The sequence below is a fragment of the Leuresthes tenuis genome, unplaced genomic scaffold (genome assembly GCF_036924035.1).
Source record: "Leuresthes tenuis unplaced genomic scaffold, fLeuTen1.0.hap1 SCAF_6, whole genome shotgun sequence".
Lineage (NCBI taxonomy): Eukaryota > Metazoa > Chordata > Actinopteri > Atheriniformes > Atherinopsidae > Leuresthes > Leuresthes tenuis.
The window spans coordinates 33,156,168-33,182,522 of NW_027325360.1; the positions used below are offsets into that span (position 1 = coordinate 33,156,168).

Sequence of the window (26,355 nt, forward strand, 5' to 3'; positions counted from 1 at the left end):
TTGTGAGTAATTATGGCTGGACATTCACACCTACTTGCAGCCGAAAAACCACCTCTCCCGCTTTTGATGATGTATTGTCCGGCATTCTAGTCTTTTCTATCACATTTTTCAGCAATTATGATCTGACATTCACACCTACTTGCAGTCGAACAGCTCTGCTCCCGCTTTTGATTATGTTCGGTTGGATATTCAAACCTTTTCTTAACTGCTTTTTACAAACTTTGGTCGGACGTTCACACCTTCTTGCAGCCGAACACCCCCGCTTCCGCTTTTGATGGTATATATTCGGGTATTCGAACCTTCTCTTACCCGCTTTTTACAAACCATGGTTGGACTTTCATACCTTCTTGTAGCTGAACAACTCCACTCCTGCTTTTGATGATTTATGGTTGGACATTCGCATCTTTTCCTACCCATTTTTCAGTAATTATGGGTGGATATTCACATCTTCTTGCAGCTGAACACCTCCTCTCCCGCTAATGATCATGTAAGGTTTGATATTCGAAAATTTTCTTTCATGTTTTAAAGCAATTATTAATGGACATTCACACCTTCTTGCAGCCGAAAACCTCCACTCCCTCTTTTGATCATACATTGTCGGGCATTCGTACCTTTTCTTACCCGCTTTTTACAAACCATGGTCGGACTTTCACACCTTTTAGTAGCCGAACAACTCCGCTCCCGCTATTGATTATGTACAGTCGGGTATTTTAACCTTTTCTTACCCGCTTTTTACCAACTATGGTTGGACATTCACACCTTCTTACAGCAGAACACCTCCGCTCCCTGTTTTGATTATGTATGGTTTGACATTCGCACCTTCTCTCACCCGCCATTTACTATGGTCGGCCATTCACAGCTTCCTCTCCACCATACTTGTATGGTGGGATATTCACACCCACTTGCATCCGAAGACCTCCGCCCCCACTTTTGTTGATATTTAGTCGGTCATTCGCACCTTACCCGCTTTTGGCAAACTATGGCCTTCTTGCAGCCAAACACCTCTGATCTCGCTTTTGATGATGTAAGGTTGGGCATTCAGACCTTGCTTCACCTGCTTTTCACCAAATATAGTCGGACATTCACACCTTCTTGCAGCCGAACACTTCCGCTTTTAGTGTTCTATGAGGCATTCACATATTTTTTTTCACCGTATTTTATAGATTATGGTTGGAAATTCTCACCCACTCTCATCCGAAGACCTCTCCTCCCGCTTTTGTTAATATATAGTCGGGCATTCGAACCTTTTCTTACCCGCTTTTTAAAAATTATGGTCGAACATTCACACCTACTTGCAGCTGAATACTTCCGCTCCACCTTTTAGGTATGTATGGTTGGCATTTGCACCTCTTTTTATACTGATTAAGTTGTTCTTTCTCAAACTACAAATTTTTTTTAATTGTTGAAACTTGATTTGAAGTGGATAAATAAGGAGGACAAACAGTTTTAAGTCAGGCTGATAGAAGGAATTAATTTTATAGCAAAATCTGTATTTCGTCATATGTCGAGAGATGCTTATTGCTGAAGAAGTTCTTTCTCATTCTACAAAGTACAACGTTGTTTATCGTTGAAACTTGATTAGACATGAATAAATATGAAGGACAAAGCAGTCTTAACTTGGTTTGAGTTAAGGAATTCGTTTTATAGGAGAATCCGAATTCGTGCATAACTCATAAAATAGAGCTTATTTTCGGATTCCTGAAGAATGAGTCTGGTTCTTTCTCATAATACAAAGTTTGTTGTTTATTGTTGAAACTTCATAAGAAGTGAAGAAATAAATGAATGCCTATCAACAAATGTGGGATCTAAACTCTACTGCTTCCTCTAAAATAATTTCCTTTCTCAATTTAGAAATGTGTGTGTGTAAGTCACAACACCCGTGACACCAAAACGGCTTTCTTTTCTCTACACTCTGCACTATGAGCACACACACCAAATCAGAAAGGCTTTTTTCTCTCTTTTCTACATTATGGACTGTGGGGACACAAAACCGCTCTCTCTCTTTTTTTTTTTTTTATCGTGTGCCAGGGCGTTGTCTCACGTATTAGATTATGCTTAAGATACGAATGGGTTTATCAGTCACATCAGAATCCATACATACTGATCCTCCCGTAATAAAATGGTCGGATCTTATCAAACACACTTTGTTTCTTGTGACAATCAAGTCAGCGAAACAGCGTATACACGTCAAGACACTGAATCAAGTTTGCCACAAGAACTCATAAGTTTGGCAGTATTGCTCTGCCATCAGCAATGATACACCCATTTTATTTTCGTGGGACATGTGCAAGCACCTGTTCATCTACTGTTCTATCACTATGAATTAGTGATCTATTATCAATAAGGATACTTCTACAACTACTATCAAAGTATGTCCAGACTTCTTATGTTGTCAGTTGCTATATATGAATAAGTGGGTAGCTACTGACAAGCATTAAGCATGTCACACAGCCCAAACACATAACATTTCAGGACACACCACACAGTTAACAACCACAGTGAAGCGTGTCAAAGCCCAAACATGTAACATTCAACAGGACACATACACAACACATTCAAATCAAACAGTCAGACAACATACAAGAACATATACCCCAGCCGGCATTGCTCCCTGCCTATTTTCGTACAGCTAACTATGTGTGCGCACACCTTTATTCACAAACTCTTCAACTTATACTCTTTTACCGAAGCTGCTACAGCTCGATTGGCCGAATACCCTTTGATCCTATTTCGGTGAATTTGACATCTGCCTTACATATAACAGATTAGCAGTTTTAATTTAGTTTGAGTGAAGGAATTCATTTTATAGCAAAATCCGAAATCGTGAAGAACTCATGAAAGTAAGCTTATTCTCGGATTCCTGAAACTTTAGATTTGCTCTTTCTTTTACTGCAAAGTACAACGTTGTTTTTTTTGTTTAAATCTTTCTAGACATGGTAAATATTAAGGACAAAGCAGTTTTCACATAGTTTGAGTGAAGGAATTCATTTTATAGATAAAATCCCAAGAGTCTGCTGAGAAAAGAGAGTGAATGCGAAGTAGACTTTAACACGGCTATGGGAGCGAGCCGAGTGTGGGCTAACCAGGAGAATTGCTTGAAAGAAACGCGACCCCGAATGAGCGGTCAGAACAAAGCCTCAATACGGGATTCTCGTGGTGTTTTTGTTGCTGCCTTGTCTTTTGCACAGAGTAAAAGACAAGGCAGCCATCGAATAGGGCCCGATTGTTCCTACTTGGTCAGCCGAGGAGCAAGGGGGGGGGGGGGGGGGGGGGGGGGGCAATCGTCTCAACCAAGCAAAAAAATGGGGACCATGGGGAAGGTGGCTATGCCAACAAGCCTGATGCCCTGCTCCCGCATTGACGGATAATCGTACTCTGGTTTCTCTTCATAACGTACAAGTCTTTCGCCTTTTACTAAAGATTTCTGTGGAGAGCAGCACTAATGAGTTGTTTCTATTTTTGGCAGGCTTTACCTTTGCGGGTGAAGCCCTTTCTGTCTGTGCAAAAGAAATCTTGTTACTGTGCAGAGTGACTTCTCTGAGTAGAGTCGCCTTACTTGTTGCGACTGTGCCGATGTTCGAAGCTGGAGTGCAAAGTTGTTGCTTGAATGGTGCTTGCTGGAGCGTGCGGGAGTGCAAAGTTATACCATTTAAAAGGGCTGAAGAGTGCTCAGTGCAGCGGGTGGGCGACACTCTGGCCACCTTGAAAACCGAGGTTACATCCACTACCAGGGGCAGCCCAAGTTCTGCCGCAAGTGTGGTGAGCATGGGCACCTGGTTGAGGCTTGTACCAAGGTGTTATGTGGGAAGAGCAGAGAAATTGGGCAAACTTTTGGAGAGTGTCCAAATGGCAGGAAATGTAATCTCTGTGGAGAATTAAATCACCTCTTCAGAGATTGCCCTAAATCTTTTGCCAACAAATTAAAGACGGTAAAGCCACAGTAAAGCCAACAAAGAGAAGGACCAAAGGTGGCAGTTGGTGAACAAAGTGAAGAGGTTGACCCAATAAATTCAAACTTCCCGCCAAAAGCTTGGATTGGAAGTGAGGAGCAAAAAGGGGAGGGGCCTTTAGAGGCCTCACCACTCAGTGTTGAAGTCTGTGAGAATTCAAAGGCAGAGGGTGGAGCTACGCTAAATGAGGAGGAAGAGCAGACAGGTGAGTCTAGTGAAGATACTCACCTCCCCGAAGGTCAACAGAAGGTCAATTTGTTGATAGGCATTCATTTATTTCTTCACTTCTGATGAAGTTTCAACAATAAACAACAAACTTTGTATTATGAGAAAGAACCAGAATCATTCTTCAGGAATCCGAAAATAAGCTCTATTTTAGGAGTTATGCACGAATTCGGAATCTCCTATAAAACGAATTCCTTAACTCAAACCAAGTTAAGACTGCTTTGTCCTTCATATTTATTCATGTCTAATCAAGTTTCAACGATAAACAACGTTGTACTTTGTAGAATGAGAAAGAACTTCTTCAGCAATAAGCATCTCTCGACATATGACGAAGTACAGATTTTGCTATAAAATTAATTCCTTCTATCAGCCTGACTTAAAACTTTATGTCCTCCTTATTTATCCACTTCAAATCAAGTTTCAACAAATAAAAAAATGTTGTAGTTTGAGAAAGTACAACTTAATCTTCAGCAATCAGTATAAAAAGAGGTGCAAATGCCAACCATACATACCTAAAAGGTGGAGCGGAAGTATTCGGCTGCAAGTAGGTGTGAATGTCCGACCATAATTTGTAAAAAGAGGGTAAGAAAAGGTTTGAATGCCCGACTATATATTAACAAAAGCGGGAGGAGAGGTCTTCAGATGAGAGTGGGTGAGAATTTCCAACCATAATCTATAAAATACGGTGAAAAAAAATATGTGAATGCCTCATAGAACACTAAAAGCGGAAGTGTTTGGCTGCAAGAAGGTGTGAATGTCCGACTATATTTGGTGAAAAGCAGGTGAAGCAAGGTCTGAATGCCCAACCTTACATCATCAAAAGCGAGATCAGAGGTGTTTGGCTGCGAGAAGGCCATAGTTTTCCAAAAGCGGGTAAGGTGCGAATGTCCGACTAAATATCAACAAAATTTGGGGCGGAGGTCTTCGGATGCAAGTGGGTGTGAATATTCCACCATACAAGTATGGTGGAGAGGAAGCTGTGAATAGCCGACCATAGTTTGGAAAAAGCGGGTAAGAAAAGGTTTGAATGCCCGAACATACACCATCAAAAGAGGGAGCGGAGGTGTTCCGCTGTACGAAGGTGTGAATGTCCGACCATAGTTGGTAAAAAGCGGGTAAGAAAAGGTTAAAATACCCGACTGTACACAATCAATAGCGGGAGCGGATGTGTTCGGCTACAAGAAGATGTGAAAGTCCGACCATGGTTTGTAAAAAGCGGGTAAGAAAAGGTGCGAATGTCCGACAATGTATGATCAAAAGAGAGAGCGGAGGTTTTCGGATACAAGAAGGTTTGAATGTCCCCCCATAGTTTGTAAAAAGCGGGTAAGAAAAGGTTCGAATGCCCGACTATACACCATCAAAAGCGGGAGCAGAGGTGTTCCGCTGTAAGACGGTGTGAATGTCCGACCATAGTTGGTAAAAAGCGGGTAAGAAAAGGTTAAAATACCCGACTGTACACAATCAATAGCGGGAGCGGAGTTTTTCGGCTACAAGAAGGTGTGAAAGTCCGACCATGGTTTGTAAAAACCGGGAAGAAAAGGCTCGAAAGCCCGACTATACACCATCAAAAAGAAGGTTTGAATGTCCATCAATAATTGCTAGAAAACAAGAAAGTAAATTTTCGAATATCAAACCGCACATGATCATAAGGAGGTGTTCGGCTGCAAGAAGGTGTGAATGTCCACCCATAATTCATGAAAAATGGGTAAAAAAAAAGGTGCGAATGCCTAACAATACATTATCAAAAGCAGGTGTGAATGTCAGATCATAATTTGTAAAAAGCTGATGAGAAAGGGTGAGACTGCCCGACTATACACCATCAAATGCGGGAGCGGAGGTGTTCGGCTCTGAGTAGGTGTGAATGTCCGACCATAATTGCTGAAGAATGTGTTAGAAAAGGTAAGAATGCTGGACCGTACATCATCAAAAGCGGGAGAGGTGGTGTTCGGCTGCAAAAAGGTGTGACTGTTCGACTAAAGTTTGTAAAAAGTGGGTAAGACAAGGTGCGAATGCCTGACAATGTATGATCAAAAGCGGGAGCGGAGGTGTTCAGCTGCAAGAAGGTCTACATGTCCATCAATAATTGCTAGAAAACATGAAAGAAACTTTTCGAAAATCGAACCGCACATGATCATAAGTGGGATAGGTGTTCAGCTGCAAGGTGTGAATGTCCACCCATAATTCCTGAAAAATGGGCAAAAAAAAGGTGTGAATGCCCAACCATACATCATCAAAAGCAGGAGTGGAAGTGTTCGGCTACAAGAAGGTGTGAACGTCCAACCAAAATATGTAAAAAGAAGTTAAGAAAAGGATCGAATATCCAACCAAACATAATCAACAGCGGGAGCAGAGCTGTTCGACTGCAAGTAGGTGTGAATGTCCAGCCATAATTACTCACAAATGGGGGAAGAAAAGGTAGTATTGCCAGACCATACATGATCAAAACAGGGAGCGGAGGTTCAGCTGCAAGGTGTGAATGTCTGACTATAGTTTGTAAAAAGCGGGTAAGACAAGGTGCGAATGCCCGACAATGTATGATCAAAAGAGAGAGCGGAGGTGTTCGGCTGCAAGGTCTGAATGTCCAACCATAATTTGTAAAAACCGGGTAAGAAAAGGCTCGAAAGCCCGACTATACATCATCAAAAGCGGGAGCGGAGGTGTTCAGCTGCAAGAAGGTGTGAATGTTCGACTAAAGTTTGTAAAAAGCTGGTAAGATAAGGAGCGATGTCCCGACATTGTATGATCAAAAGCGGGAGCGGAGGTGTCCAGCTGTGAGTAGGTGTGAATGTCCGACCATAATTGCTGAAAAATGTGTAAGAAAAGGTAAGAATACTGGACCATAAATCATCAAAAGCGGGAGAGGTGGTGTTCGGCTGCAAGAAGGTGTGAAAGTCCGACAATGGTTTGTAAAAAGCGGGTAATAAAAGTTTCGAATGCCCGAATATACATCATCAAAAGCGGAAGCGGAGGTGTTCGGATGCAAGAAGGTGTGAAAGTCCGACCAAAGTTTGTAAAAAGCAGTGAAAAGCGAGAAAAAGCTTTTCGTGAGTTCTGCATGATTTGGGATTTTGCTTATAAAATGCATTACTTCACTCAAACTATGTTAAAACTGATTTGTCCTTCATATTTACCATGTCTAGAAAGATTTAAACAAAAAAACAACGTTGTACTTTGCAGTAAAAGAAAGAGCAAATCTAAAGTTTCAGGAATCCCAGTATAAGCCTGCTTTCATGAGTTCTGCACGATTTCGGATTTTGCTATAAAATGAATTGCTTTGCTCAAACCAAGTTAAAACTGCTTTGTCCTTCCATATTCATCAATGTCTAGATCGACTTCAACAAAGAAAAACATTGGACTTTGCAGTAGAAGAAGTTGAAATCCATCTACACATTGATAAATATGAAGGACAAAGCAGTTCCCACTTGCCCATAAGAAAATAAGCTTATTCTCGGATTCCTGATCCTTCAGTTTTGCTCTTTCTTCTACTGCAAAATACAATGTTGTTCTTTGTTGAAGTCGATCTAGACATTGATAAATATGAATGAAAAGGCAGTTTTAACTTGGTTTGAGTGAATGAATTCATTTTATACATAAAATCCGAAATCGTGCAGAACTCATGAAAATAAGCTTATTCTCGGATTCCTAAAACTTTTGATTGGCTCTTTCTTTTACTGCAAAGTACAACGTTGTTTTTTTTGTTTAAATCTATCGAGACATTGATAAATATGAAGGTAAAAGCCGTTTTAACATAGTTTGAGTGAAGGAATTGATTTTATAGATAAAATCCCAAATCATGCAGAACTCCTCAAAAGGAGCGTATGGCTTAATCACAAGTGTGGCTCTTTCTCATTCAGGGTAGTATGAGGAAGTTTATGCTTGAAATATATGTAGAAATGGGTACATATGAAGGACAAAGCAGTGTTAACTTAGTTTGAGTGAAGGAATTCATTTTATACATAAAATCCCAAATCATGCAGAACGTATGAAAAGAAGCTTATTCTCGGATTCCTGATCCTTCAGTTTTGCTCTTTCTTCTACTGCAAAATACAATGTTGTTCTTTGTTGAAGTCGATCTAGACATTGATGAATATGAAGGAAAAAGCAGTTTTAACTTGGTTTGAGTGAATGAATTCATTTTATACATAAAATCCGAAATCGTGCAGAACTCATGAAAATAAGCTTATTCTCGGATTCCTAAAACTTTTGATTTGCTCTTTCTTTTATTGCAAAGTACAACGTTGTTTTTTTTGTTTAAATCTATCGAGACATTGATAAATATGAAGGTAAAAGCCGTTTTAACATAGTTTGAGTGAAGGAATTAATTTTATAGATAAAATCCCAAACCATCTAGAACTCCTCAAAAGGGGCGTATGGCTTAATCACAAGTGTGGCTCTTTCTCCTTCAGGGTAGTATGAGGAAGTTTATGCTTGAAATATATGTAGAAATGGGTACATATGAAGGACAAAGCAGTGTTAACTTAGTTTGCGTGAAGGAATTCATTTTATACATAAAATCCGAAATCGTGCAGAACTCATGAAAATAAGCTTATTCTCGGATTCCTAAAACTTTTGATTTGCACTTTCTTTTACTGCAAAGTACAACGTTGTTTTTTGTTGAAATCTATCTAGACATTGATAAATACCAGCCGAAACTCTGCTGCCGCTTTTGATAATTTATGGTTGGGCATTCTTACCTTTTCTTACCCGCTTTTTACAAATTATGATCTTACATTCACACCTACTTGCAGTCGAACACCTTCTCATCCACTTATGATCATGTGCGGTTGGGCTTTCGCACCTTTTCTTACCCATTTTTCAGTAATTATGGGTGGACATTCAGACCTTCTTGCAGCCGAAAACCTCCGCTCCTCTTTTGATCATACATTGTCGGGCATTCACACCTTGTCTTACCCGCTTTTTACAAACTTTAGTCGGACATTCAAACCTTCTCGCTCTTCCTGTTTTGATCATATATGGTCTGGCAATAGTACCTTTTCTTACCCGTTTGTGAGTAATTATGGCTGGACATTCACACCTACTTGCAGCCGAACACAACCTCTCCCGCTTTTGATGATATATGGTCCGGCATTCTTACCTTTTCTAACACATTTTTCAGCAATTATGGTCGGACATTCACACCTACTCACAGACGAACAACTCCGCTCCCACATTTGATAGTGTATAGTCGGGCATTCTCACCCTTTCTCAACAGCTTTTTGCAAATTATGTTCTGATATTCACACCTACTTGCAGTCGAACAGCTATGCTCCCGCTTTTGATTATGTTTGGTTGGATATTCGAACATTTTCTTAACTGCTTTTTACAAACTTTGGTCGGACGTTCACACCGTCTTGCAGCCGAACACCTCCGCTTCCGCTTTTGATGGTATATAGTCGGGCATTCGAGCCTTTTCTTACCCGCCTATTACTTACTATGGTTGGACATTCAAACCTTCTTGTAGCCGAACACATCCGCTACTGCTTTTGATGATGTATGATTTGGCATTCGCACCTTTTCTTACCCATTTTTCAGTAATTTTTGGTCGGACATTCAGACCTTCTTGCACCTGAACACCTCTGCTCCCGCTTTTGATGGTGTATAGTCGGGCTATCGAGCCTTTTCTTCCCCGATTTTTACAAATTGTGGTTGGACATTCAGACCTTGCAGCCGAAAACCTCCGCTCCCTCTTTTGATCATACATTGTCGGGCATTCGCCCCATGTCTTACACGGTTTTTACAAACTTTAGTCAGACATTCACACCTTGCAGCTGAACCACCTCCATTCCCTGTTTTGATCATGTGTGGTCTGGAAATACTACCTTTTCTTCCCCCGTTTGTGAGTAATTATGGCTGGACATTCACACCTACTTGCAGCCGAAAAACCACCTCTCCCGCTTTTGATGATGTATTGTCCGGCATTCTAGTCTTTTCTATCACATTTTTCAGCAATTATGATCTGACATTCACACCTACTTGCAGTCGAACAGCTCTGCTCCCGCTTTTGATTATGTTCGGTTGGATATTCAAACCTTTTCTTACCCGCTTTTTACAAACTTTGGTCGGACGTTCACACCTTCTTGCAGCCGAACACCTCCGCTTCCGCTTTTGATGGTATATATTCGGGTATTCGAACCTTCTCTTACCCGCTTTTTACAAACCATGGTTTGACTTTCATACCTTCTTGTAGCTGAACAACTCCACTCCTGCTTTTGATGATTTATGGTTGGACATTCGCATCTTTTCCTACCCATTTTTCAGTAATTATGGGTGGATATTCACACCTTCTTGCAGCTGAACACCTCCTCTCCCGCTAATGATCATGTAAGGTTTGATATTCGAAAATTTTCTTTCATGTTTTAAAGCAATTATTAATGGACATTCACACCTACTTGCAGCCGAACACCACCTCTCCCGCTTTTGATGATGTTTGGACCGGCATTCTTACCTTTTCTAACACATTTTTCAGCAATTATGGTTGGAGAATCACACCTACTCACAGCCGAACAACTCCGCTACCGCATTTGATGGTGTATAGTCGGGATTTCTCACCCTTTCTCATCAGCTTTTTGCAAATTATTCTCTGACATTCACACCTACTTGCAGTCGAACAGCTCTGCTCCCGCTTTTGATTATGTTTGGTTAGATATTCGAACCTTTTCTTAACTGCTTTTTCACAAACTTTGGTCGGACGTTCACACCTTCTTGCAGCCGACCACCTACGGTTCCGGTTTTGATAGTGTATATTCGGGCATACGAACCTTTTCTTACCCGCTTTTTACAAACCATGGTCGGACTTTCACACCTTCTCTTAGCTGAACAACTCTGCTCCCTCTTTTGATTGTGTACAGTCGGGTATTTTAACCTTTTCTTACCCGCTTTTTACCAAATATGATCGGACATTCACACCTTCTTACAGCGGAACACCTCCGCTACCTCTTTTGATGGTGTATGTTTGGGCATTCGCACCTTTTCTTACCCATTTTTCAGTAATTATGGGTGGACATTCACACCTTCTTGCAGCTGAACACCTCCTCTCCCGCTTATTATCATGTGCGGTTTGATATTCGAAAATTCTCTTTCATGTTTTTTAGCAATTATTGATGGACATTCAGACCTTCTTGCAGCTGAACACCTCCGCTCCAGCTTTTGATGGTGTATAGTCGGGCTTTCGAGCCTTTTCTTCCCCGGTTTTTACAAATTATGGTTGGACATTCAGACCTTCTTTCAGCCGAAAACCTCCGCTCCCTCTTTTGATCATACATTGTCGGGCATTCGCACCTTTTCTTACCCGCTTTTTACAAACTTTAGTCGGACATTAACACCTTATTGCAGCTTAACCACCTCCGCTCCCTGTTTTGATCATGTATGGTCTGGCAATACTACCTTTTCTTACCCATTTGTGAGTAATTATGGCTGGACATTCACACCTACTTGCAGCCGAACACCACCTCTCCCGCTTTTGATGATGTATGGACCGGCATTCTTACCTTTTCTAACACATTTTTCAGCAATTATGGTTGGAGATTCACACCTACTCACAGCCGAACACCTCCGCTCCCGCATTTGATGGTGTATATTCGGGCATACGAACCTGTTCTTACCCGCTTTTTACAAACCATGGTCGGACTTTCACACCTTCTTGTAGCTGAACAACTCCGCTCCCTCTTTTGATTGTGTACAGTCGGGCATACAAACCTGTTCTTACCCGCTTTTTACAAACTATGGTCGGACATTCAAACCTTCTTGTAGCCGAACACATCCACTCCTGCTTTTGATGATGTATGGTTGGGCATTTGCACCTTTTCTTACCCATTTTTCAGTAATTATGGGTGGATATTCACACCTTCTTGCAGCGGAACACCTCCTCTCCCGCTTATGATTATGTGCGGTTTGATATTCGAAAATTTTCTTTCATGTTTTATAGCAATTATTGATGGACATTCATACCTTCTTGAAGCCGAACACATCCACTCCTTCTTTTGATGATGTATGGTTGGGCATTCGAACCTACTTGTTGCCCGTTTTTCATTAATTATGGGTGGACATTCACACCTTGTCGCAGCCAAACACCTCCGCTCCCTGTTTTGATCATGTATGTTTTGACATTCGCACCTTTTCTCACCTGCTTTTTACTATTGTCGGCCAATCACAGCTTCCTCTCCACCATACTTGTATGGTAGGAAATTCTCACCCACTCTCATCCGAAGACCTCTCCTCCCGCTTTTGTTAATATTTAGTCGGGCATTCGAACCTTTTCTTACCCACTTTTTACAAATTATGGTCGAACATTCACACCTACTTGCAGCTGAATACTTCCGCTCCACCTTTTAGTGATGTATGGTTGGCATTTGCACCTTTTGTTACCCTCTTTTTATACTGATTGCTGAAGATTAAGTTGTTCTTTCTCAAACTACAATTTTTTTTTAATTGTTGAAACTTGATTTGAAGTGGATAAATAAGGAGGACAAACAGTTTTAAGTCACGCTGATAGAAGAAATTAATTTTATAGCAAAATCTGTATTTCGTCATATGTCGAGAGATGCTTATTGCTGAAGAAGTTCTTTCTCATTCTACAAAGTACAACGTTGTTTATCGTTGAAACTTGATTAGACATGAATAATTATGAAGGACAAAGCAGTCTTAACTTGGTTTGAGTTAATTAATTCGTTTTATAGGAGAATCCGAATTCGTGCTTATTTTCGGATTCCTGAAGAATGAGTCTGGTTCTTTCTCATAATACAAAGTTTGTTGTTTATTGTTGAAACTTCATCAGAAGTGAAGAAATAAATGAATGCCTATCAACAAATGTGGGATCTAAACTCTACTGCTTCCTCTAAAATAATTTCTTTTCTCAATTCAGAAATGTGTGTGTGTAAGTCACAACACCCGTGACACCAAAACGGCTTTCTTTTCTCTCTTTTCTCTGCACTCTGCACTATGAGCACACACACCAAATCAGAAAGGCTTTTTTCTCTCTTTTCTACATTATGGACTGTGGGGACACAAAACCGCTCTCTCTTTTTTTTTTTGATTGTGTGCCAGGGCGTTGTCTCACGTATTAGATTATGCTTAAGATACGAATGGGTTTATCAGTCACATCAGAATCCATACATACTGATCCTCCCATAATAAAATGGTCGGATCTTATCAAACACACTTTGTTTCTTGTGACAATCAAGTCAGCGAAACAGCGTATACACGTCAAGACACTGAATCAAGTTTGCCACAAGAACTCATAAGTTTGGCAGTATTGCTCTGCCGTCAGCAATCATACACCCATTTTATTTTCGTGAGACGTGCAGGCACCTGTTCATCTACTGTTCCATCACTATGAATTAGTTTATCTATTATCAATAAGGATACTTCTACAACTACTATCAAAGTATGTCCAGACTTCTTAAGTTGTCAGTTGCTATATATGAATAAGTGGGTAGCTACTGACAAGCATTAAGCATGTCACACAGCCCAAACATATAACATTTCAGGACACACCACGCAGTTAACAACCACAGTGAAGTGTCAAAGCCCAAACATTCAACAGGACACTTACACAACACATTCAAATCAAACAGTCAGACAACATACAAGAACATATACCCCAGCCGGCATTGCTCCCTGCCTATTTTCTTACAGCTCACTATGTGTGCGCACACCTTTATTCACAAACTCTTCAACTTATACTCTTTTACCGAAGCTGCTACAGCTCGATTGGCCGAATACCCTTAGATCCTATTTCGGTGAATTTGACATCTGCCTTACATGTAACAGATTAGCGGTTTAGCAGTTTTAATTTAGTTTGAGTGAAGGAATTCATTTTATAGCAAAATCCGAAATCGTGAAGCACTCATGAAAGTAAGCTTATTCTCGGATTCCTGAAACTTTAGATTTGCTCTTTCTTTTACTGCAAAGTACAACGTTGTTTTTTTTGTTTAAATCTTTCTAGACATGGTAAATATGAACGACAAAGCAGTTTTAACATAGTTTGAGTGAAGGAATTCATTTTATAGATAAAATCCCAAGAGTCTGCAGAGAAAAGAGAGTGAATGCGAAATAGACTTTAACACGGCTATGGGAGCGAGCCGAGTGTGGGCTAACCGGGAGAATTGCTTGAAAGAAACGCGACACCGAATGAGCGATCAGAACAAAGCCTCAATACGGGATTCTCGTGGTGTTTTTGTTGCTGCCTTGTCTTTTGCACAGAGTAAAAGACAAGGCAGCCATCGAATAGGGCCCGATTGTTCCTAGTTGGTCAGCCGAGGAGCAAGGGGGGGAGGAGCAAGCATCTCAACCAAGCAAAGCTCACCATGGGGAAGGTGGCTATGCCAACTAGCCTGATGCCCTGCTCCCGCAGTGACGGATAATCGTACTCTGGTTTCTCTTCATAACGTACAAGTCTTTCGCCTTTTACTAAAGATTTCTGTGGAGAGCAGCACTAATGAGTTGTTTCTATTTTTGGCAGGCTTCACATTTGCGGGTGAAGCCCTTTCTGTCTGTGCAAAAGAAATCTTCTTACTGTGCAAGAGTGACTTCTCTGAGTAGAGTCGCCTTACTTGTTGCGACTGTGCCGATGTTCGAAGCTGGAGTGCAAAGTTGTTGCTTGAATGGTGCTTGCTGGAGCGTGCGGGAGTGCAAAGTTATACCATTTAAAAGGGCTGAAGAGTGCTCAGTGCAGCGGGTGGGCGACACTCTGTCCACCTTGAAAACCGAGGTTACATCCACTACCAGGGGCAGCCCAAGTTCTGCCGCAAGTGTGGTGAGCATGGGCACCTGGTTGAGGCTTGTACCAAGGTGTTATGTGGGAAGAGCAGAGAAATTGGGCAAACTTTTGGAGAGTGTCCAAATGGCAGGAAATGTAATCTCTGTGGAGAATTAAATCACCTCTTCAGAGATTGCCCTAAATCTTTTGCCAACAAATTAAAGACGGTAAAGCCACAGTCAAGCCAACAAAGAGAAGGACCAAAGGTGGCAGTTGGTGAACAAAGTGAAGAGGTTGACCCAATAAATTCAAACTTCCCGCCAAAAGCTTGGATTGGAAGTGAGGAGCAAAAAGGGGAGGGGTCTGTACAGGCCTCACCACTCAGTGTTGAAGTCTGTGAGAATTCACAGGCAGAGGGTGGAGCTACGCTAAATGAGGAGGAAGAGCAGACAGGTGAGTCTAGTGAAGATACTCACCTCCCCGAAGGTCAACAGCCGAAGAGGACGGCATCTGAGCCTCTGATTCCCCAGTGGTATCAGAGAAGAGGGGAAGGGTTAGGTCCCTTTCAGACAGTTCTTCAGTGGAAGAACCTAGAGTCTTCCCCTCCGACTCACCAAATGAGGTCTCCTTTTTAACTTCAGCTCTGCAATCAACCCCCAGGGACTCAAAGTTAAATGCAACATTGCGTCAGAGGCCAACACCGAGAGTCCGAAAAGGAAATATAGATCACCCTACTCACTTTTCACCTAAAGAAATGAAGGAAGAGCTAGTTTCCCAAGAAATAACCTGTGTGTAATTTGTTTTGATAACTTAGAAAAACGAAAACCTACTTTCCTTTATGCTTTTAATGGTTCTCACCTTCTCAAAACTAAATGTGAGAAGTGTGAAATCAAAGACAAGAGCCCAGAGTATTTAATCCTTCTTAGACTCCATAAAATCAGATGTGTTTTTAATACAAGAATGTGGACTACCTTTTTTAAAAAACCATAGACAATGGGAGGAAATGTGGCCCCATTTATCGATATGGAGTGGCTCAAATCAAAATAAAAATGATGGTGTGGCCATTCTAATTAAAAATCCGCATGTTCTGGTGAAAGGTAGCACAGTGGTGAGAGACGGACGGGCACTTTTAGCACACTTGAATTTTATGGGGCAAGACTTTAACCTCTTAAATATTTATGGTTTCAATGGAAAAAATGAAAGGTATGACCTGTTAGAAGATATACAGCTTTACATGCTAGGGCAAGTACCTTTAGTTGTAGGAGGGGATTTTAACTGTATCTTGAGCAGGAAAGATAGAAAAAGAGCAGGGGTAGATTTTAAAGTGGATAAGACTTCGATTTTACTTCAGGGCATATGCAGGGATTTTAAGCTTACTGACTGTTTTAAAACCATGCATCCCAGAGAGGAGGGCTTCACCTGGTTTAGTCATGATGGCACCAGAGCCTCTCGCATTGATTATTTCTTTACTAGAGATTGCCCACCCACTGATGTTAGATTAACCCCTGTTTTCTTTTCAGACCACCTTATGCTCTCCTGCACCCTTTCACCCCCTTCTGGTGCGACGGTAGGAAGTGGTCTGTGGAAACTCAACTGTTCCCTGTTGGAGGATGAAATCATAGTCAGTCAGTACAGGGAATGTTATAAAGGCAGACCCTTCAAGACCTCTACGAAACACATGCACAATGGTGGGAAATGGTGAAGGAAACGACACAGACTTTTTTTAAACAGCAAGGTAAACGTAAAAAAAGGAAAGAGAATAGATGTATGATGGGACTACATAAACGCTTACAGCGCTACTTTAAACTAAATCAGTGTGGCATAGACTTTAAAGAAGAAATCAAAGATGTCAAAAAGGAAATGTCAGTTTCAGCAGAAATAAAGAGTAAATTAATTTTTGTAAGAAGCAGGGAGCAGGAAATTGAGGAAGGTGAAAAAGAAAGAAAGTTATAAATAAAAAGGAGTGTATTCAAAATCTAAAAAGAGAAGATGGGTTTTTAACAAAATCCACACAAGAGATGATTGAAACTGTACATACCTTTTATAGTAACATGTACAAAGAGAAACCTGTGCACTTGGAAACATCGGCAGAAATCTTAAAATTCGTTGACAAAACCGTAAAAGAGAATGCACACTTGACACAGAATTTTACTGCTTTAGAGTTAAAAAAATGCCTAACAGGTTTTAAGAGAAGTCGAGCTCCGGGTTTAGACGGTCTTCCTGCAGAATTCTATCTGACCTATTGGGACCTTTTATCATCAGACATTTTAGATGTTTTTAAAGATTTTGAAAAACTCGACCGACTGCCTGACAGTTTTAGAGTGGGAATAGTGACTCTACTTTATAAAAAAAATTATAAGACTGACCTAAAGAATTGGAGGCCCATCACACTTTTAAACTTTGACTGTAAACTTTTTAGCAAGGTTTTAGCGACACGGATGTCCTCTGTTTTAGAGGAGGTAATTCACCCAGACCAAGCTTGTACCATCTCAGGGAGACAACTCACCGACAGCCTCGTACTGATTCGAGACATCATTGATTACGCTAGAGACAGAAACACCCGGCTTGTCATCTTAAATTTAGACTTTGAAAAAGCATTTTATCGGGTCTCGCATCAATATCTCTTTCAGGTGTTGCAGCCATCGAAAAGGGCCCGATTGTTCCTACTTGGTGAGCTTTGCTTGGTTGAGACCGTTGCCCCCCCCCCCCCCCCCCCCCCCCCCCCCCCCTGCTGACCAAGTAGAAACAATCTATTCGATGGCTGCCTTGTCTTTTACTCTGTGCAAAAGACAAGGTAGCCACAAACACCACGGGAACACCATATTGAGGCTTTCTTCTGACCACTCATTTGGTGTCGCGTTTCTTTCAAGCAATTCTCCCGGTTAGCCCGCACTCGGCTCGCTCCCAGAGCCGTGTTAAAGTCCACTTCGCATTCACTCTCTTTTCTCAGCAGATTAAAAGAAAGTTTCATCTTGGGCTCCCTGAAACTTCCATCCTGCACCGCTGTTTGCTTTTTCACAAGAGCAGAGGAGAGCGCACCGTTCCCAGCGGCACTGCAGTACCGGGTCGAGGCTTGGAGTGAACGGAGCAAGCTTCTTTTTCAACTCCTATTCTTAAAAATCCATTTAATATGTTGTCCTCGTATAGAGGACATATTAAACTGATAAGAACAGATACTACACTTGATCTTAGCCAAAAGGCCGAGAAGCGATAACTGTCCACTGGTTCAGGTCTGAGGGCCCTTGCTGGCACAATGCGCACTTGTAGCAATGTTCTTTTTATGGCCATAGGTGGCCAGAGTGTCACGTTGCACCTCCGCCCCACCCGCTGCACTGAGCACTCTTCAGCCCTTTTAAATGGTATAACTTTGCACTCCCGCACGCTCCAGCAAGCACCATTCAAGCAACAACTTTGCACTCCAGCTTCGAACATCGGCACAGTCGCAACAAGTAAGGCGACTCTACTCAGAGAAGTCACTCTTGCACAGTAAGAAGATTTCTTTTGCACAGACAGAAAGGGCTTCACCCGCAAAGGTGAAGCCTGCCAAAAATAGAAACAACTCATTAGTGCTGCTCTCCACAGAAATCTTTAGTAAAAGGCGAAAGACTTGTACGTTATGAAGAGAAACCAGAGTACGATTATCCGTCACTGCGGGAGCAGGGCATCAGGCTAGTTGGCATAGCCACCTTCCCCATGGTGAGCTTTGCTTGGTTGAGATGCTTGCTCCTCCCCCCCTTGCTCCTCGGCTGACCAACTAGGAACAATCGGGCCCTATTCGATGGCTGCCTTGTCTTTTACTCTGTGCAAAAGACAAGGCAGCAACAAAAACACCACGAGAATCCCGTATTGAGGCTTTGTTCTGATCGCTCATTCGGTGTCGCGTTTCTTTCAAGCAATTCTCCCGGTTAGCCCACACTCGGCTCGCTCCCATAGCCGTGTTAAAGTCTACTTCGCATTCACTCTCTTTTCTCAGCAGACTCTTGGGATTTTATCTATAAATGAATTCCTTCACTCAAACTATGTAAAAACTGCTTTGTCCTTAATATTTACCATGTCTAGAAAGATTTAAACAAAAAAAACAACGTTGTACTTTGCAGTAAAAGAAAGAGCAAATCTAAAGTTTCAGGAATCCGAGAATAAGCTTACTTTCATGAGTTCTTCACGATTTCGGATTTTGCTATAAAATGAATTCCTTCACTCAAACTAAATTAAAACTGCTAAACCGCTAATCTGTTATATGTAAGGCAGATGTCAAATTCACCGAAATAGGATCAAAGGGTATTCGGCCAATCGAGCTGTAGCAGCTTCGGTAAAAGAGTATAAGTTGAAGAGTTTGTGAATAAAGGTGTGCGCACACATAGTGTGCTGTACGAAAATAGGCAGGGAGCAATGCCGGCTGGGGTATATGTTCTTGTATGTTGTCTGACTGTTTGATTTGAATGTGTTGTGTAAGTGTCCTGTTGAATGTTACATGTTTGGGCTTTGACACGCTTCACTGTGGTTGTTAACTGTGTGGTGTGTCCTGAAATGTTATATGTTTGGGCTGTGTGACATGCTTAATGCTTGTCAGTAGCTACCCACTTATTCATATATAGCAACTGACAACATAAGAAGTCCGGACATATTTTGATAGTAGTTGTAGAAGTATCCTTATTGATAATAGATCACTAATTCATAGTGATAGAACAGTAGATGAACAGGTGCTTGCACATGTCTCACGAAAATAAAATGGGTGTATGATTGCTGACGGCAGAGCAATACTGCCAAACTTATGAGTTCTTGTGGCAAACTTGATTCAGTGTCTTGACGTGTATACGCTGTTTCACTGACTTGATTGTCACAAGAAACAAAGTGTGTTTGATAAGATCCGACCATTTTATTACGGGAGGATCAGTATGTATGGATTCTGATGTGACTGATAAACCCATTCGTATCTTAAGCATAATCTAATACGTGAGACAACGCCCTGGCACACGATAAAAAAAAAAAAAGAGAGAGAGCGGTTTTGTGTCCCCACAGTCCATAATGTAGAAAAGAGAGAAAAAAGCCTTTCTGATTTGGTGTGTGTGCTCATAGTGCAGGGTGTAGAGAAAAGAAAGCCGTTTTGGTGTCTTACACACACACATTTCTAAATTGAGAAAGGAAATTATTTTAGAGGAAGCACTAGAGTTTAGATCCCACATTTGTTGATAGGCATTCATTTGTTTCTTCACTTCTGATGAAGTTTCAACAATAAACAACAAACTTTGTATTATGAGAAAGAACCAGACTCATTCTTCAGGAATCCGAAAATAAGCTCTATTTTATGAGTTATGCACGAATTCGGATTCTCCTATAAAACGAATTCATTAACTCAAACCAAGTTAAGACTGCTTTGTCCTTCATATTTATTCATGTCTAATCAAGTTTCAACGATAAACAACGTTGTACTTTGTAGAATGAGAAAGAACTTCTTCAGCAATAAGCATCTCTCGACATATGACGAAATACAGATTTTGCTATAAAATTAATTCCTTCTATCAGCCTGACTTAAAACTGTTTGTCCTCCTTATTTATCCACTTCAAATCAAGTTTCAACAATTAAAAAAAATTTGTAGTTTGAGAAAGAACAACTTAATCTTCAGCAATCAGTATAAAAAGAGGTGCAAATGCCAACCATACATACCTAAAAGGTGGAGCGGAAGTATTCAGCTGCAAGTAGGAGTAGGAGTAATTTGTAAAAAGCGGGTAAGAAAAGGTTCGAATGCCCGACTATATATTAACAAAAGCGGGAGGAGAGGTCTTCGGATGAGAGTGGGTGAGAATTTCCAACCATAATCTATAAAATACGGTGAAAAAAAATATGTGAATGCCTCATAGAACACTAAAAGCGGAAGTGTTTGGCTGCAAGAAGGTGTGAATGTCCGACTATATTTGGTGAAAAGCAGGTGAAGCAAGGTCTGAATGCCCAACCTTACATCATCAAAAGCGAGATCAGAGGTGTTTGGCTGCAAGAAGGCCATAGTTTGCCAAAAGCGGGTAAGGTGCGAATGACCGACTAAATATCAACAAAAGTGGGGGCGGAGGTCTTCGGATGCAAGTGGGTGTGAATATCACACCATACAAGTATGGTGGAGAGGAAGCTGTGAATGGCCGACCATTGTAAAAGGTGGGTGAGAGAAGGTGCGAATGTCAAACCATACATAATCAAAACAGGGAGCGGAGGTGTTCTGCTGTAAGAAGGTGTGAATGTCCAACCATAGTTGGTAAAAAGCGGGTAAGAAAAGGTTAAAATACCCGACTGTACACAATCAATAGCGGGAGCGGAGTTGTTCGGCTACTAAAAGGTGTGAAAGTCCGACCATGGTTTGTAAAAAGCGGGTAAGAAAAGGTGCGAATGCCCGACAATGTATGATCAAAAGAGGGAGTGGAGGTTTTCGGCTGCAAGAAGGTCTGAATGTCCAACCATAATTTGTAAAAACCGGGGAAGAAAAGGCTCGAAAGCCCGACTATACACCATCAAAAGTGGGAGCGGAGGTGCTCAGCTGCAAGACGGTCTGAATGTCCATCAATAATTGCTAGACATGAAAGAAAATCTTCGAATATCAAACTGCACATGATCATAAGCGGGAGAGGAGCTGTTCAGCTGCAAGAAGGTGTGAATGTCTACCCATAATTACTGAAAAATGGGTAAGAAAAGGTGCGAATGCCTAACCATACATCATCAAAAGAGGGAGCGGAGGTGTTCCGCTACACGACGGTGTGAATGTCCGACCATAGATGGTAAAAAGTGGGTAAGAAAAGGTTAAATTACCCGACTGTACACAATCAAAAGAGGGAGCGGAGTTGTTCAGCTAAGAAAAGGTTCGAATGTCCGAATATACACCATCAAAAGCGGAAGCGGAGGTGTTCGGCTGCAAGATATTGTGAACGTCCGACCAAAGTTTGTAAAAAGCAGTTAAGAAAAGGTTCGAATATCTAACCAAACATAATCAAAAGTGGGAGCAGAGCTGTTCGACTGGAAGTAGGTGTGAATGTCAGATCATAATTTGCAAAAAGCTGATGAGAAAGGGTGAGAATGCCCGACTATACACCATCAAATGCGGTAGCGGAGTTGTTCGGCTGTGAGTAGGTGTGAATCTCCAACCATAATTGCTGAAAAATGTGTTAGAAAAGGTAAAAATGCCGGTCCATACATCATCAAAATCGGGAGAGGTGGTGTTCAGCTGCAAGAAGGTCTAAATGTCCATCAATAAATGCTAGAAAACATGAAAGAAAATTTTCGAAAATCAAACCACACATGATCATAAGTGGGAGAGGAGGTGTTCAGCTGCAAGAAGGTGTGAATGTCCACCCATAATACCTGAAAAATGGGTAAAAAAAAGGTGCGAATGCCCAACCATACATCATCAAAAGCAGGAGTGCATGTGTTCAGCTACAAGAAGGTGTGAACGTCCAACCAAAGTTTGTAAAAAGCAGTTAAGAAAAGGTTCGAATATCCAACCATACATAATCAAAAGCGGGAGCAGAGCTGTTCGACTGCAAGTAGGTGTGGATGTCAGATCATACTTTGCAAAAAGCTGATGAGAAAGGGTGAGAATGCCCGACTATACACCATCAAATGCGGTAGCGGAGTTGTTCGGCTGTGAGTAGGTGTGATTCTCCAACCATAATTGCTGAAAAATGTGTTAGAAAAGGTAAAAATGCCGGTCCATACATAATCAAAATCGGGAGAGGTGGTGTTCAGCTGCAAGAAGGTCTAAATGTCCATCAATAAATGCTAGAAAACATGAAAGAAAATTTTCGAAAATCAAACCACACATGATCATAAGTGGGAGAGGAGGTGTTCAGCTGCAAGAAGGTGTGAATGTCCACCCATAATACCTGAAAAATGGGTAAAAAAAAGGTGCGAATGCCCAACCATACATCATCAAAAGCAGGAGTGCATGTGTTCGGCTACAAGAAGGTGTGAACGTCCAACCAAAGTTTGTAAAAAGCAGTTAAGAAAAGGTTCGAATATCCAACCATACATAATCAAAAGCGGGAGCAGAGCTGTTCGACTGCAAGTAGGTGTGGATGTCAGATCATAATTTGCAAAAAGCTGATGAGAAAGGGTGAGAATGCCCGACTATACACCATCAAATGCGGGAGCGGAGTTGTTCGTCTGTGAGTAGGTGTGAATCTCCGACCATAATTGCTGAAAAATGTGTTAGAAAAGGTAAGAATGCCGGTCCATACATCATCAAAAGCGAGAGAGGTTGTGTTCGGCTGCAAGTAGGTGTGAATATCCAGCCATAATTACTCACAAACGGGTAAGAAAAGGTAGTATTGCCAGACCATATATGATCAAAACAGGGAGCGGAGGTGGTTCAGCTGCAAGAAGGTTTGAATGTCCGACTAAAGTTCAAATATATTAACAAAAGCGGGAGGAAAGGTCTTCGGATGAGAGTGGTTGAAAATTTCCAACCATAATGTATAAAATGCGGTGAAAAAAAGGTGTGATAGAACACTAAAAGGTGGAGCGGAAGTGTTCGGCTGCAAGAAGGTGTGAATGTCCGACTATATTTGGTGAAAAGCAGGTGAAGCAAGGTCTGAATGCCCAACCTTACATCATCAAAAGCGAGATCAGAGGTGTTTGGCTGCAAGAAGGCCATAGTTTGCCAAAAGCGGGTAAGGTGGGAATGTCCGACTAAATATCAACAAAATTTGGGGCGGAGGTCTTCGGATGCAAGTGGGTGTGAATGTCCGACTATATTTGGTGAAAAGCAGGTGAAGCAAGGTCTGAATGCCCAACCTTACATCATCAAAAGCGAGATCAGAGGTGTTTGGCTGCAAGAAGGCCATAGTTTGCCAAAAGCGGGTAAGGTGCGAATGTCCGACTAAATATCAACAAAAGTGGGGGCGGAGGTCTTCGGATGCAAGTGGGTGTGAATATCACACCATACAAGTATGGTGGAGAGGAAGCTGTGAATGGCCGACCATAGTAAAAGGCGGGTGAGAGAAGCTGCGAATGTCAAACCATACATAATCAAAACAGGGAGCGGAGGTGTTCTGCTGTAAGAAGGTGTGAATGTCCAACCATAGTTGGTAAAAAGCGGGTAAGAAAAGGTTAAAATACCCGACTGTACACAATCAATAGCGGGAGCGGAGTTGTTCGGCTACTAAAAGGTGTGAAAGTCCGACCATGGTTTGTAAAAAGCGGGTAAGAAAAGGTGCGAATGCCCGACAATGTATGATCAAAAGAAGGAGTGGAGGTTTTCGGCTTCAAGAAGGTCTGAATGTCCAACCATAATTTGTAAAAACCGGGGAAGAAAAGGCTCGAAAGCCCGACTATACACCATCAAAAGTGGGAGCGGAGGTGTTCAGCTGCAAGACGGTCTGAATGTCCATCAATAATTGCTAGAAAACATGAAAGAAAATTTTCGAATATCAAACTGCACATGATCATAAGCGGGAGAGGAGGTGTTCAGCTGCAAGAAGGTGTGAATGTCTACCCATAATTACTGAAAAATGGGTAAGAAAAGGTGCGAATGCCTAACCATACATCATCAAAAGAGGGAGCGGAGGTGTTCCGCTGTAAGACGGTGTGAATGTCCGACCATAGATGGTAAAAAGCGGGTAAGAAAAGGTTAAATTACCCGACTGTACACAATCAAAAGAGGGAGCGGAGTTGTTCAGCTAAGAGAAGGTGTGAAAGTCCGACCTTGGTTTGTAAAAAGCGGGTAAGAAAAGGTTCGTATGCCCGAATATACACCATCAAAAGCGGAAGCGGAGGTGTTCGGCTGCAAGATATTGTGAACGTCCGACAAAAGTTTGTAAAAAGCAGTTAAGAAAAGGTTCGAATATCTAACCAAACATAATCAAAAGCAGGAGCAGAGCTGTTCGACTGGAAGTAGGTGTGAATGTCAGATCATAATTTGCAAAAAGCTGATGAGAAAGGGTGAGAATGCCCGACTATACACCATCAAATGCGGTAGCGGAGTTGTTCGGCTGTAAGTAGGTGTGAATCTCCAACCATAATTGCTGAAAAATGTGTTAGAAAAGGTAAAAATGCCGGTCCATACATCATCAAAATCGGGAGAGGTGGTGTTCAGCTGCAAGAAGGTCTAAATGTCCATCAATAATTGCTAGAAAACATGAAAGAAAATTTTCGAATATCAAACCTTACATGATCATTAGCGGGAGAGGTGTTCAGCTGCAAGAAGGTGTGAATGTCCAGCCATAATTACTCACAAACGGGTAATAAAAGGTACTATTGCCAGACCATATATGATCAAAACAGGGAGCGGAGGTGGTTCAGCTGCAAGAAGGTTTGAATGTCCGACTAAAGTTTGTAAAAAGCGGGTAAGACAAGGTGTGAATGCCCGACAATGTATGATCAAAAGAGGAGCGGAGGTTTTCGGCTGCAAGAAGGTCTGAATGTCCACCCATAATTACTGAAAAATGGGTAAGAAAAGGTGCGAAAGCCCAACCGCACATGATCATAAGTGGATGAGAAGGTGTTCGACTGCAAGTAGGTGTGAATGTAAGATCATAATTTGTAAAAAGCGGGTAAGAAAAGGTAAGAATGCCCAACCATAAATTATCAAAAGCGGCAGCAGAGTTTTGGCTGGTATTTATCAATGTCTAGATAGATTTCAACAAAAAACAACGTTGTACTTTGCAGTAAAAGAAAGTGCAAATCAAAAGTTTTAGGAATCCGAGAATAAGCTTATTTTCATGAGTTCTGCACGATTTCGGATTTTATGTATAAAATGAATTTCTTCACGCAAACTAAGTTAACACTGCTTTGTCCTTCATATGTACCCATTTCTACATATATTTCAAGCATAAACTTCCTCATATTACCCTGAATGAGAAAGAGCCACACTTGTGATTAAGCCATACCTCCCTTTTGAGGAGTTCTGCATGATTTGGGATTTTATCTATAAAATTAATTCCTTCACTCAAACTATATTAAAACGGCTTTTACCTTCATATTTATCAATGTCTCGATAGATTTAAACAAAAAAAACAATGTTGTACTTTGCAATAAAAGAAAGAGCAAATCAAAAGTTTTAGGAATCCGAGAATAAGCTTATTTTCATGAGTTCTGCACGATTTCGGATTTTATGTATAAAATGAATTCATTCACTCAAACCAAGTTAAAACTGCTTTTTCCTTCATATTTATCAATGTCTAGATCGACTTCAACAAAGAACAACATTGTATTTTGCAGTAGAAGAAAGAGCCAAACTGAAGGATCAGGAATCCGAGAATAAGCTTCTTTTCATACGTTCTGCATGATTTGGGATTTTATGTATAAAATGAATTCCTTCACTCAAACTAAGTTAACACTGCTTTGTCCTTCATATGTACCCATTTCTACATATATTTCAAGCATAAACTTCCTCATACTACCCTGAATGAGAAAGAACCACACTTGTGATTAAGCCATACGCCCCTTTTGAGGAGTTCTGCATGATTTGGGATTTTATCTATAAAATCAATTCCTTCACTCAAACT

The 26,355-nt window shown here is 41.3% G+C and overlaps 4 non-coding genes across 4 annotated transcripts; 2 read left to right on the forward strand and 2 right to left on the reverse strand.

Annotated features, from left to right (window-relative positions):
* The first annotated feature begins 3,370 nt into the window (after positions 1–3,370).
* Positions 3,371–3,484, forward strand: LOC140310695 (U5 spliceosomal RNA). The gene has a single exon (XR_011916741.1). It is a non-coding gene; the product is annotated as a U5 spliceosomal RNA (small nuclear RNA).
* Positions 3,485–14,538: 11,054 nt separating this feature from the next.
* LOC140310525 (U5 spliceosomal RNA) lies at positions 14,539–14,652 on the forward strand. Its single transcript, XR_011916585.1, has one exon. It is a non-coding gene; the product is annotated as a U5 spliceosomal RNA (small nuclear RNA).
* Positions 14,653–17,899: 3,247 nt separating this feature from the next.
* Positions 17,900–18,083, reverse strand: LOC140310463 (U2 spliceosomal RNA). The gene has a single exon (XR_011916531.1). It is a non-coding gene; the product is annotated as a U2 spliceosomal RNA (small nuclear RNA).
* A 310-nt stretch (positions 18,084–18,393) lies between these two features.
* On the reverse strand, positions 18,394–18,507 carry LOC140310526 (U5 spliceosomal RNA). The gene has a single exon (XR_011916586.1). It is a non-coding gene; the product is annotated as a U5 spliceosomal RNA (small nuclear RNA).
* Positions 18,508–26,355: the final 7,848 nt, after the last annotated feature.